The sequence below is a fragment of the Hypanus sabinus genome, chromosome 23 (assembly GCF_030144855.1).
Source record: "Hypanus sabinus isolate sHypSab1 chromosome 23, sHypSab1.hap1, whole genome shotgun sequence".
Classification (NCBI taxonomy): domain Eukaryota; kingdom Metazoa; phylum Chordata; class Chondrichthyes; order Myliobatiformes; family Dasyatidae; genus Hypanus; species Hypanus sabinus.
Window position 1 is genome coordinate 40,995,820 of NC_082728.1, and position 13,242 is coordinate 41,009,061.

A 13,242-nucleotide genomic window follows, 5' to 3' on the forward strand; every position below is an offset into this window, starting at 1 on the left:
GTGGAAATCCAAGGAGGATAAGTAATGCAGAGTGACGGGTCTGGGGGAATGTTCAGGGCCTGGTATTGGGAAGCTGGAGTTTGCACCGACATTTGTGGCACAGTGAAGATAACATTTCAAATTACTTTCCAGACTGAGAGTTGCAACCAGTGAGAGAGAGTTGTCACAGGAAATTGCACACACATCATAGTTAAGGGTTTGAACAGCCACCAACTTATTAATATTATATCTCTAACTGTTATTTTTTAAAATCATAACCAATGCTTTATTCATGAAATGGGAAGCTTTGCAGTGATCTAAGAGGCTCAGATTAAAAGTAGGCAACTTTTTACTTCAAAGGTACAGATCCCCAAACAAAAGGGTCAATAGACTCTATTGCAAATAAATTGACTTCACAATGTATTCAGGTTAATGGGCTTTCAGGACCCCAAAAGGCGTATTTTTCTTTGTAACTGACTAAGATTGTGAACATAGCTAGGCATATAATGAAGCAGCCTCCCCTCCCTGGACTGTGTCTGCATATCTCACTGTCTCAGTAAAGCAGTCAACATGATCAAAGATCATCCCAGACCTGAGTATTCTTTCTACTATCCTCTCCCATTTGCAGAAGGTACATAATCCTGAAAGCTTGTACACCCAGGCTCAGGTTCAGCTTATATCCCACAATAAAAGTCCCCTAGTATGATAAGATGGACACACACAAGATGCCAGAAGAACTCAGTAAGTCAGGAGCATCTATGGAGGAGAATAAACAGTTGATGTTGGGGGACGAAACCCTTCATTAGGACTTGCTGAGTTCCTCCAGAATTTTGAGTGTGTTGCTTAAGACTTCCTGCATTTGCAGAATCCTTTGTGTTAAGATAAATGGAGTCTTCACCTCTCAATCTATCTCATTATGAATTTACACTTTATTATTTGCCTACACTGTACCTTCTCTATTGTTGTAACACTTTATTCTGCATCCTGTGATTGTTTTTCCTTGGTCTGCCATGATGCATTGTTGTAAGGAAATGATGGCATGCAAAACAGTGTTTATCACTGTATCTCAATACATGTGACAATAATAAACCAGGTCATCGGGAGGGCAGAGTCTTTGCTAGGATGGATCTGCTTACTTCAATTAAGAACACCATGGTGATTGTTGAATCCCTTGCTGCTGTTTGAAGTTTTGTAATAAAATAAATTCAAAAACTAACTGTAAAGAAAATGTTACTGAGTATCAGATGAGTCTAATGCATAAAAGCTACACTCAGTGTCCCCTCTATCAAGTACCTCCTATGCGTAATGAAGTGGCCACAGAGTGTATGTTCATGATCTTTCCACTGCTGTAGCCCAACTATTTCAAGGAATGGCATGTATGCATTCAGAGATCTCGTCTGCTCAACACTGTTGTAACACATAGTTATTTGAGTTACTGTTTTCCTGTCAGTTGGAAACAGTCTAGTTATTCTCCTCTGACCTCTTTCATTAATAAGGCATTTTTGCCCACAGAACTGCCGCTCACCGATACTTATTTAAAATTTTTGCACCATTCTCTGTAAACTCCAGAGAACGTTGTGTGTGAAAATCCCAGGAGATCAGCAATTTTTGAGATACTCCATCTGGCCCCAACAATCATTCCAGGATCAAAGATATTGAGATCACATTTCTTTCCTATCGTAATGTACTTACAGCTAATGAAGTCGTTTAAATACAGTTTGTTATTTTTGATGATACACAGTTAAAATTGGACAAATAGTTATTAGCACAAATTTACATTTAATACTCACGGAGGGTTTCTGATTTATAAAAGATTTCTGAACTTACAAAGGATTTCCAAACACAAGTATAATTCTTATATACTAGAAGAGCATTCCACTGAGTTGCAGATGAATGAGTCATCCACCTCAGAAACCAAAAGTTGAGGAATGACCACCAGTTCTTCTTTCCGTCACCCTGTCTTTCTGTCATTTTCCTTGTCATTCCTAACAATCTAATATGTATACTATTTTCTACTAGGTGACATCACCTACACGTTTTAGGTGATCTAAAAACCTCTCGTGACAAAAATCCCAAACATCAACAATTAATGCTGTGAGGGCTGACTCTCCGAATACACAGATCTCCCAACTTGTAACCATATTGACATATCCCCACTGATTTTCATATGGCTAATGTAGACAAAAAGTTTCATAGCCAATTCACTTTGCAAACCCCATCTCTTAACAGCCAGCGCCCCACTGTCAATTAGAAATCTATACTCTGTAATACTGTTGTTATACAAAGCTGAGATTTTAACTTCAAAATGATTACTGCTTGCAATTTGCATTAAGAACTGAAGACAGGTTCTTGTTTATATCAAAAAACTGACCAAAGAATATTTGTTAGATGTTTAATTTTGTTACCAATAAGTCTGACCCTTCGGAACTGTCATGCCACCATGCAAGAACGCTGAGGTTAGCAACAAGTTCTCAGGCCATGGAAAATGAAAATGTATCATACTCTCCCTATCTAAGAAAATATGTAGTCAGGAAAATATGAGTGAAGCAAATATTCAGCAGATGCTTCCAGGAAGGGGAGACTGGCATATGAGGAAGGACCAAGCAGGCTGCATTAAATCCTCTTGAGTTTAGTAGAATGAAAACTGAAATGTAACAAAAGAGTCTTAAAATGATCCTTAGGGGAGATGGATTCCCTAGAATCCAAATTAAGATGTTTGCCATTCTTAACAGATGGGAAGATATTTCTACACCCAGAGTGCAGTAAATCTTGAGAACTTTCTATGCAAGAGGGTTGTGCATTTGAAGGGATCCTGTTTAGAATTTATACTATTAACTAATTAACTAATCTTTGTGTATTTAAGCAAACGTTTGCAGTTTAGAGCACAATATTGTTGTGGGAAACAGACTCTTTGAATTTTTTAGAGGGATTGAGATTATGTATTGAGATCAGTAGGCTTGGAAGATCCTGTAAGGCCTGTACTGTACCAATTCCTCCTGCTGCTCAGTGTTTCTGGTGTCCTGAGGTGCATTGGATGTGTTCAGCTGGGCAAAATTTAGAAATGATAATGCTTTCTACCTCTATTTCTTCATTAATGTTCCTGGCTCTGCTATTTGCTCTCCCCCATGTGTGAACTCTGACCATGCCTGCTCTACTAGCCCAGCTTTAGATTATCAGTGCCACGGCACGGATTGCAGGATTCCTGTGATAGTGCACAGTCAGAATGATTGAGGACTTGCTGGCTGTAGGCTTCCTCATCCATCAGTTCTATTGCCCAGTTTATGCTCTACCTTTGGACCCGACATAAAGGACAGCGAGAGGGCTGATGGACCATGTTGTTGCACAGCACATTTAAAATATATGTATTCATCATTGCCAGCCTTCAATGCTGGAGCTCTCACTCATAGGAGATATTCAGCACTCTTATCCCATTGTGGGTTGGTTTATCTAATAGCTTCTATGAAGCTTCTGGCATAAAGCATCTTTTATCCCTTCATGAGCAGGATGCACAACAAATAATTTATAAGTGGTAACCTCATCTTCCAATGAATTAAATATGTTCTCTTTCATTTTATAAGAATGCTTATTTAATCAGTGATTTATACCCCCTGGATTGAAGTTATCAAGCAGTCAACTAATTGATAATGTTAGTAAATTCCTTGACATAATGTAGTGCAAGTAAATAATGAATTAATTTCTTGTCACAATGCTCTACAAAATTATTCATGAGAAAAAATAAAACTCACATACAAACCTTCAGCCTATGTGAACTTGGCATTAGATTATCAAATTTCATGCTTTTATCTGTTCTGTTGGAAGTCAGCCGGAGAGTATATATTGGCTCAGATTCCTGCACTTTCAGTGTCCCAGATGCCCTGCTGTAACAGGTAACCGAAGAATCATAAAGGCATCCATGGTCTTTTGGCTCTGCCCTTTTTTCCAGACACCTGCAGCAATTCTGTCTACTGTCTTCAGTTCCAAGCTGAAAATAACATTCCAAGCATAAACGTTTGTGCATCCCTGTTCTATTGTCTTTTCATATAATCTAATAAATCTGCTCTGCAACTGTACATAATCAAGCTTCCTTACGAATGGTGTCCAAACATAGAATGGGCTGGCTGAGTGTGTGTAACTATCGATAATGGTTTGATACACTTTTGTTGTCCAATACCTTTAGTGTACATATTATTTTGAAGGACTCTGCAGAACTCAGAGTTGAGCCTGTGTCATGCATTAGATTCATTGGAAAATAAATTCAGGAAGAAGAGATTAAGTTAAAGTAATGCAGTCACCACTGTAAATATCTTCTCAACTATTTATTTCTCTAAATTTGAATAACTCCCAATGGAATTCATATTGTACTCAGAAGCATTTATTCCAGTTAATTGCAGCTGAAGTTCATTATAAATTACTCTGCTAATCTTAAAAAGCTGACTGATCTGGAAAAATTAATGCATTTCTCAGACAGATTATTTTACGTTCATCATTTTTATGGATTCAGTCGCTGTTTCACTAGATTGTCAGGAGTTCTGGGTGGTATTTAGCCTTATATCAATACTAAATGGACTGTTTCTTGCCATGGTCTGTTGATAGGTATTGACCATTAACTGTATTTCCTGTAATAGGATTGTAACTGGTCCTGCAGATATTTCAAATAGAAAAATTTCTGATAACCAGATGTGATATCAAAACAAAATCTTTTTAGGCATTGATGACAGACTTTTGAGGTGATTTGATTATTGATCCTTGATGAGCTTATGTCTTATTTTCAAATAGCTGTCACTTTCATTAATCCTCATTTTTGATGAATTGTCACAGTATATCCAATTAAAGATGAGGTAATAACAGCATGCGTTTTCCTTCTAAATCCCCATGAATATTACCTCTAATGGATGTTTTACATGGATAAACACAATAAAAACTAGCACGTTAGCCAACGGAGTCTTGGTTGCACAACTTACTTTTAGTTAACTGTTTTGTACTCTTGGATGTTCATTATCTTAGAATCTTTTCTTCCACTACTGGTTCCTTTTAATAAATCGCCTTACATGGAGCATGATTTTTCATTGGTCAAAATCTTTTCATACAATATGATTCTGCAACACTGCAATTACTTCTATAAATGGCTTTGGGGATGTTCTTAGGGAAGACATTGCGTCAATTGAAAATCATGCTGCAACATAACTGATTCTATTAAAGATGGCTACACTTTGCATTTTAAGTTATTTAAAAAGAGCATTATATAGTCAGACACAGAATGCATGGCAGTGCAAATCCTTTTCTTATGGAAATGTAGTTAGTGATCAAGTTGTTGACGTATTTCCACAACAAGCCCTCAGAGATTGCCAAGAGAGTTTCTTTCCTCAGGTGGAAATGAGTTACAGATGTAGCAACAGGAATAAAATCATAAACACAAAAAAGTCTGCAGATGCTAGAAATCCAAAGCAACACACACGAAGTGTTATGTATTTAGTGTTATCAATTGGGGGTGAATCCCTTTTCGTTTTTCCTTTTATTCTCAGTTTGTGTTTTTTTCTTTCATTTATGTATGTATTGATTGATTGATTGAGATGCAACACAGAACAAGGCATTCTGGTCCTTTGAGCTGCACTGCCCAGCAACCCCTCTTGAAACCTAGCCTAACCATGAGACAATTTACAATGATCAGCCAACCGCTCATTTGCTCCCTTGCAAATCTGGGAGCTAAGCTCTCAGTAATGCTTTAAATGAATTAAATTCCAGTTAATGCAACCCACCTCCCCCACCTTTTGCCTTACCCTGCTTTTACTTTTAATCTTAGAATAATTAACCATGGGAAAATGTTGGCCAAAGCTTCTGATTCAGAATTTGTACACCTGAGATATTTTTTTTTCGAACATGTCGGTCGAACCTTATCACTGGGAAAGGTCTCATTCAAGCACTGAATCCTGTAGAGTTGGAACTTAGGAAGAATGATGACAGAAGTGGAAGAACACTGGCAAAAGAAGAAATGTTATTAAACACCCACCGGCAATTTGCATCTTAGGTAAATAAAAATCTCTTCTGAAGTTTACACCTAAACAATGGGAGTAATTAAAACATCTTCCAATTGCTTTTGTTCATTCTGTAGATGATAAAACCCCTTGAGGCCATTACAGGCTGCAGCACTCGAGATGAACAGACTTGCGGGGATGGTGAGAATAAGTGAAGACTGCAGCAGAGAAAGACACTGGGGAATTTTAGTTGCATCAGTAAGCTCATTTCTAAGTAGTGAAATCTGAGGCAGTTTTGACATATTGCTGGGCCTCCTGGGTATAACTTAAAATGCTCAACTTTGTCATTTGCTTTGCATCACAGGCTAGACAGTCTGCAAAATGACAGCAGGAACACTGATGATACAACTGTTTATATACAGATAGGCACGGTACGTGGTTTCATTTATTCCTTATCGAAAATTTGCACCATAAGTGTAATAGAATCAGGGGCATGACTGTACCTGAGAGGTAGGACAGGTATACAAGGCCAGAACTGTCTCAGATCCTTTTAAGGTCAGTGGTGAGCATTGAATGTGCCACATGGCTTGTAGTATCTTTCTATTGTTTGAAAGAAAAGATATACTTATTATGGACCAAAGTACAAGCCATAAAGTTATGGGTAATCCATGCAGTTTTCAGACTTTAATTCCTTTAAGCGTATTACGAAGATATTGGAAAAGAAGCCAACAAACTGCCAGTTATGTTCCTTTCTAAACTGAAATTGAAGATCTTTGTGGGGATGCCAGACGCATGAATTGCTTGTATAGTTTATTTACTGTCTATCATTTCAAGGATAGCTGCAAGATGCTAGCCATTACTAAACTGCCATCTTTTCATTCATCCTCCCATCAATAACCTAATCAAGGTTTCCTCCAAAGTATTTCTGACATGTTGAGTCATGCACTGCATTTTGATCTGAAGCTGTGGGAGACTAAAGTCGCAGCTCCTGCTGATTGGCACGTTTCTTCCCCCCATTGATGTAGAAAGCTGTCAGTGCATTGTGAACCAGGGAAATGAATATGTATTTGGGTATGAACAAGAATGAAAACAAACTTGATATCTATCGATACGTATATAAAATCAAATGTGTACAGAACATTAACACAATGTTATCCAAAGTGTAGAAATTTTAACTGCAGAACTGGAGTTGAAAAATGCCACTTGAGATGTTGTTTTGATCTTGTGGAATTTTTCCATGTTAACCTTCAGAACTAAAAAAAATGTTTCTGATTTTGTTTTCTTTGAAAACTCAGAGGTACTTTGACATGCTTCAGTACACAATCATGGCTGAATCGGACAGCCACTGAAAACTTACACAAGGAGTACAATGCTCGATATCACCATCACACCCAGCTTATGCTGCCTGTGCAAACCATACTGGTCATTCACACTCTGCCCTTGTGAGTGGGTCGCAGTTGTTAAGGCTAGTCTCTACAGCTGAAGATGAAAATGGGGAGCTGTAACAGTGCAGCATATGGGGACTGGTGATCTAGAAATTAAGATGAAGCAATGTCGCATTGTGGCAAGGGTGGGTGTAGGTGGATTGTGGGCTCTTTTGATTCACAATTGGAAAGCAGGTAAATGAGACAATTGACAAAGTTGGATCACTGAGAACTTATTTCAGTAGCACTGCAGTTTAATGATTCCCTGTCCCTGAGCTACATCAATGAATACATCCTCACATACCATGCATTAGGGGCTTCAGAAATGATTCTCTCTCTCTCTCCCTTCTCTCTCACATTCAATAATATGTACCAACTGGAATTCAAATGTTTCACTGCACTCACAATTAGTCTGCACTGCTCTAACCATTATCCCTACTTCTTATGGTTTGTAAGCTTGTGACTCAATGTCAATCACAACATTTAAATACATATTCAGCATTCATTCATTGGAAAGAGTGGTGTATAACCACAGGCTTTGATAGCTATGGTTTGGCTATGTCGGCATAATTTCTTTGCAAATTGAAGTATTCTTTACTGAAATTGTGACTAATTGAGGGATTAAAATCATTGAAGACATTTTCACATCTCCCCTCATAACACTTTCCTTCAAACCCCTGCAAATCTCTGACCCATAAGATGCATATATGATGATATGGGGTCCCCTGTCTGCAAAAGAAGATTTTAAGCCCTATCTGATCTACGTAGATATTTACCTCACTACAGGGAGGGAGCACTGTACTGTATCCACCTACCCTACAAGGGGTAGCTTACTCCTCTCTTGAGCCTCTGCAGCAATTTTTAGCTGACAATGCCTACTGCTTAAATCATCAGTCCACCCTCCCTACCAAGGAGGAGATACTTCCGGCTGACAAAGTAGTTTAAACAATTATTTTTTTAATGATAAATATTTAAATTCAGACAAATAATTCTTAACACACGTTTAACACCCACAGGAGATTTCTAATTTATAAGATTTCTGAATTTCAAAACATTTACAAACTACATAGGGTTTCCAAACACAGGTACAGTTATGAACTAGGAGAACATACCAAGGATTTGCAGTCCAATGAGTTGTTTGTAACAGAAACCACAGGTTGAGGAATGAATTTTAGTTCTTGCTGTAACTCCATCTTTCTGCTGTTCTCCTTGTCATTCCTAATAATGTATAACCCTACTGATATTTATACTATTTTCTACTAAATTACATTATCTGCATGTGATGTTTTCCAGATACCTTTGCCAGGACAAAGTAACTCACATAGATAGTCTCAGAAGTTTCTGGCAAATGAGATCCCAAACACACATGGATAATACTGTGAGGGTTGATCCTCTGAGTACACAAAAACCCAACTTGAAACTACGAGGCAAAACCTCATTGCCTTGTGTTTGGCTATGCATTCAAATTACTTTGCAAAGCTGTGTCTCCAACTTAAAAATGATCGCTGCCTACTATTTACATTAAGAACTATTCCCTGGCTTTTGTTTACAATAAAAAGCTGAGCAAAGGATATTTTTTAAAAGTTTATCACCAACAACTCTGACACTTTAGAAAGGTTATGTAGCTGTCCCAGAAAGCTAAGTTTAGCAATAAGCCTCTCAGCCTCAAGAAAGTGCATAAATGGCACAATAAAGAACTTCTACCTCTTTACTGTAACTCCACACCATAAAACGACCCTACTGCCTTTTTCCATTTACAGCCAAGAACTACCACTGACTAGATAATGGTGGATGAATGTGAATAGAGGAAAGTTATAAATATCACTGAAACATCATCAACCTTGTCGTGCCATTATTATGTGCGAATTGGCCAAGGTGAGATCTACATCTGGTGAGAAAGTAAACATACTGGACTCTAGACAAGGTGGAGATAGAAAATGCAGAATGTACTCTTTCCCTGATGGGCAACGTTGTACCCAAGTTCTGCTGCAGGGGGGTTTAAATGAGAACAGCTTGGCAGCTGATGGAAGAAATCAGAAGGGAATACAAAGTAAAATGTCTGGTGCATTGGGAATAGTGTCCAAAAGTCTGCATCCAATTCAAGTAGCCTGGAAAATTTCTGTCCTAGGCTTGGAAATAACTTCCCACAAGCCAAGGAATTCAAACTTAACAGCTCAGAAGTGATGAACATGTCCATTGACAGCATAACTCAGCATCTGACACTGAAGTTTCAGCTTTCATTGTACCACAGGCAGATGTCAAAAGCATCCTGGTTTTGCAGTGGAAGTTCAGACATATTTGAGACACATTTACTTTCTAAGCGTAAACTCCTGCCATCATGGTTAAGAACGTTAGTGTTCGCCGTGACTTTGTAATCTATCAAATTGTTCTTCAACATTTAGTCTCGCCTTGCAGTCCCCAAAAGCTACATATTAACCTTACCTATTTGTCTCTGGCAAGAAGGAAGAGCAAGTAGCCAGTTCTCTTTTTATAGCAACCATAGAGTCATGGAGTACTATAGCACAAAACAGGCCCTTTGGTCTACCTAGAGCATGCCTATCTATCTCTCTGCCTAGACCCATTGACCTGCTCCTGAACTATAACCCTTCACACCCCTCCCACCCACTGTTCTTATCCAAATTTCTCTTAAGTGCTGACATTGAACCTGAAACCACTGCTTTTGCTGGCAGCTCATCCAACACTCTCACTACCTTCTGAGTGAAAATGATCCCCCTAATGTTTCCCTCAAATGTTTAACTTTTTGCCCTTAATCTATGACATCTAGATTTTCTCAGGGGACAAATGCTTGCTTGCACTTACCCTGTCTATACAATACCCATTTAATACTATGAGAGATCTTCCAGATTTATTGTAGGACAGCGAGCTATGAGATGTTGCAGGTATCTCTACAATCAACTTGAAGCAATCTTGATACCGACAAACTCACCTCTTCAGTAATCTGAGCCATCATTGGCAAGTTAGCTCACACTTTTCCTGAGTTTGCAATTGCTCAACATTGGATGACTCAGTCATAAATCATTGCTCAGATTAAACATAGACACTACATCACAGTAAAGGTCCTTTTGCACATGGAGTTGTGCTGACCTTTTAACTGACTATAAGATCAATCTAACTCTTCACTTCCATGTAGCCTCCATTTTACGATTATCCATGTGCCTATCTAAGAGTTTCTTAAATGCTCATAAGATATCTACCACTGCCATCAATCCTAGCAAGACATTCTAGGCACTCACCACTCTCTGTGTAAAGAACATCCCAACTTTCTGCACTTTCCTCTAATCACCTTAAAATTATACCTCCTTGTATTAGCTATTTTCACCCTGGGAAAATGCCTCTGTCTATCCATTCATTCTATGTTCTCTTTTGTACACCTTTACCAAGTTACCTCTCACCCTCCTTCCCTCCAAAGAGAAAAGCCCTAGCTTGCTCAGTCTATTTTGATGAAACCTGCTCTTGAATCCAGTAAGCATCCTGCTAAATATCCTCTGCATCCTCTCCAAAGCTTTTACAGTTTTCCTCTGAGGTGAACAGAACTAAGCACAGCGTTCCAAGTATGCTCTAACCAGGGTTTTATAGAGCTGCATTCAAATTTGACCATCCAAAATTAATTACATCATGATTCTCTGGGTCAAACTCCATCTGTAACTTCTCAGCCCAGCTCTGCATTCTTTCAATATCCTGTTGTAACCTAGAACAAATTTCTACACTATCTACAACTTCTGCAACCTTGGTGTCATTTGCTGTTGCACCCGCTTCATCAAGTGATAAAAATTACAAGGGCAGAACAAATGCCCTTGGAACACCACTGGTCACCAATCTCAAAGCAAAATACATTCCGTCTACAACTACCCTCTGCCTTCTCTGGGCAAGCCAATAGTGAATGCACTCAGCCAAGTTCCCTTGGATCCCATGCCTCTTAACTTTCTGAAGCAGTCTTCCGTGGAGAACCTTATCAAATGCCTTACTAAAATCCATATACACTACATCCACTGCTCTACCTTCATCAATGAACTTCGTCACATCCTCTAAGAATTAACTCAGGCAAGTGAGGCTTGACCTACCCCTCACAAAGCCATTGAGGTAACTGAATTGTTTTAAAGGATTTTGGAGAGTATAAAAACTTTGCTGAATTACAGAAAGAAAAAAGAAATATTAAATATTACCTCTTTAAATAGTGCGTGTATGTTTTGCTTCCTACTGAATGCATGTTCAGCTGCGTGAAGATAGTGCTCAGTTTGACAATGTTAACATTGTATGGTCATTGCCAACTGATCTGAGTACTCTCCATGCATCTTGCGTGTTTTTGCAATGCTGTTGCTTACACTATTCCAATATGGTGGCAGGAGAGATTTGGCAGAGGAATATATCCATTGCCCAACATCTTAGAACCAGTTAAGTACCTAAAATCCTCAACATTGATACTATAAATCAGAATTTAGTGGACACAGTGAATTTTAGCAACTAACCTTTAATACCATCATTCCAAACAAACTGATTCCTAAGCTCCGGAACCTGGGTCTTAGCTCTCAGATTTGCAGCTTCCTCACAGACAGGACCCAGGCTGTAAAAATAGGGGACAAGCTCTCCTCTACAATCACTCTGAGCACCGGTACCCCACAAGGCTGTGTACTTAGCCCCCTGCTGTACTCACTGTACACCCATGATTGTGTAGCCAAGTTTCCATCAAACTCAATATATAAGTTTGCTGATGACACTACAATTATAGGCCGTATCTTGGGTAATGATGAGTCTGAGTACAGAGAGGAAATTAAGAACCTGGTGGCATGGTGCAAAGACAATAACCTATCCCTCAACGCCAGCAAGATGAAACAATTGGTTGTTGACTTCAGAAGGAGAAGCGGACCGCACAACCCCGTCTACATCGGTGGTGCTCAGGTGGAACAGGTCAAAAGCTTTAAGTTCCTCAGGGTGAATATCACAAATGACCTGACTTGGTCTAACCAAGCAGAGTCCATTGCCAAGAAGGCCAACCAGCACCTTTATTTCCTGAGAAAGCTGAAGAAATTTGGCCTGTCACCTAAAACCCTCACTAATTTTTATAGATGCATCGTAGAAAGCATTCTTCTCGGGTGCATCACAACCTGGTATGGAAGTTGTCCTGTCCAAGATCAGAAGAAGCTGCAGAAGATCATGAACACAGCCCAGCACATCACACAAACCAATCTTCCATCCTTGGACTCACTTTACACCGCACACTGTCAGAGCAGTGCTGCCAGGATAATCAAGGACATGACCCACCCAGCCAACACACCTTTTGTCCCTCTTCCCTCCAGGAGAAGGTTCAGGAGCTTGAAGATTTGTCTGGCCAGATTTGGGAACAGCTTCTTTCCAACTGTGATAAGGCTGCTGAATGGATCCTGATCCGGATCTGGGCCATACCTTCCAAATATCCGGACCTGTCTCCTGGTTTCTTTTTGCATTACCTTACTTTCCCTTTTCTATTTTCTAATTATGATTGATAACTAAATTTTTAAAATTATATTTACTTTGATTTGTACTCCAGGGAGCACGAAGTGCAGAATCAAATATCACTGTGATGATTGTACGCTCTAGTATCAATTGTTCGGTGACAATAAAGAAAAGTAACATGACAAATTTGGAATGATATTTGGTAATTGGTTTATTACTGTCACATTTATTGAGGTTTAGTGAAAAGTTTTGCTTTGCATGTCACCCAGATAGGTCATTTCATATACAGGTACCCTCTGCTCACTCAGGTTTGCCGACTGAGTACATAAGGCAAAGATTCGCAGCAGTTTGGTGTTTGAAAAGCAGCAAATCAGCAATCTGGATTGATTGGCAAGAAGAAATTCAAATATGGCAGA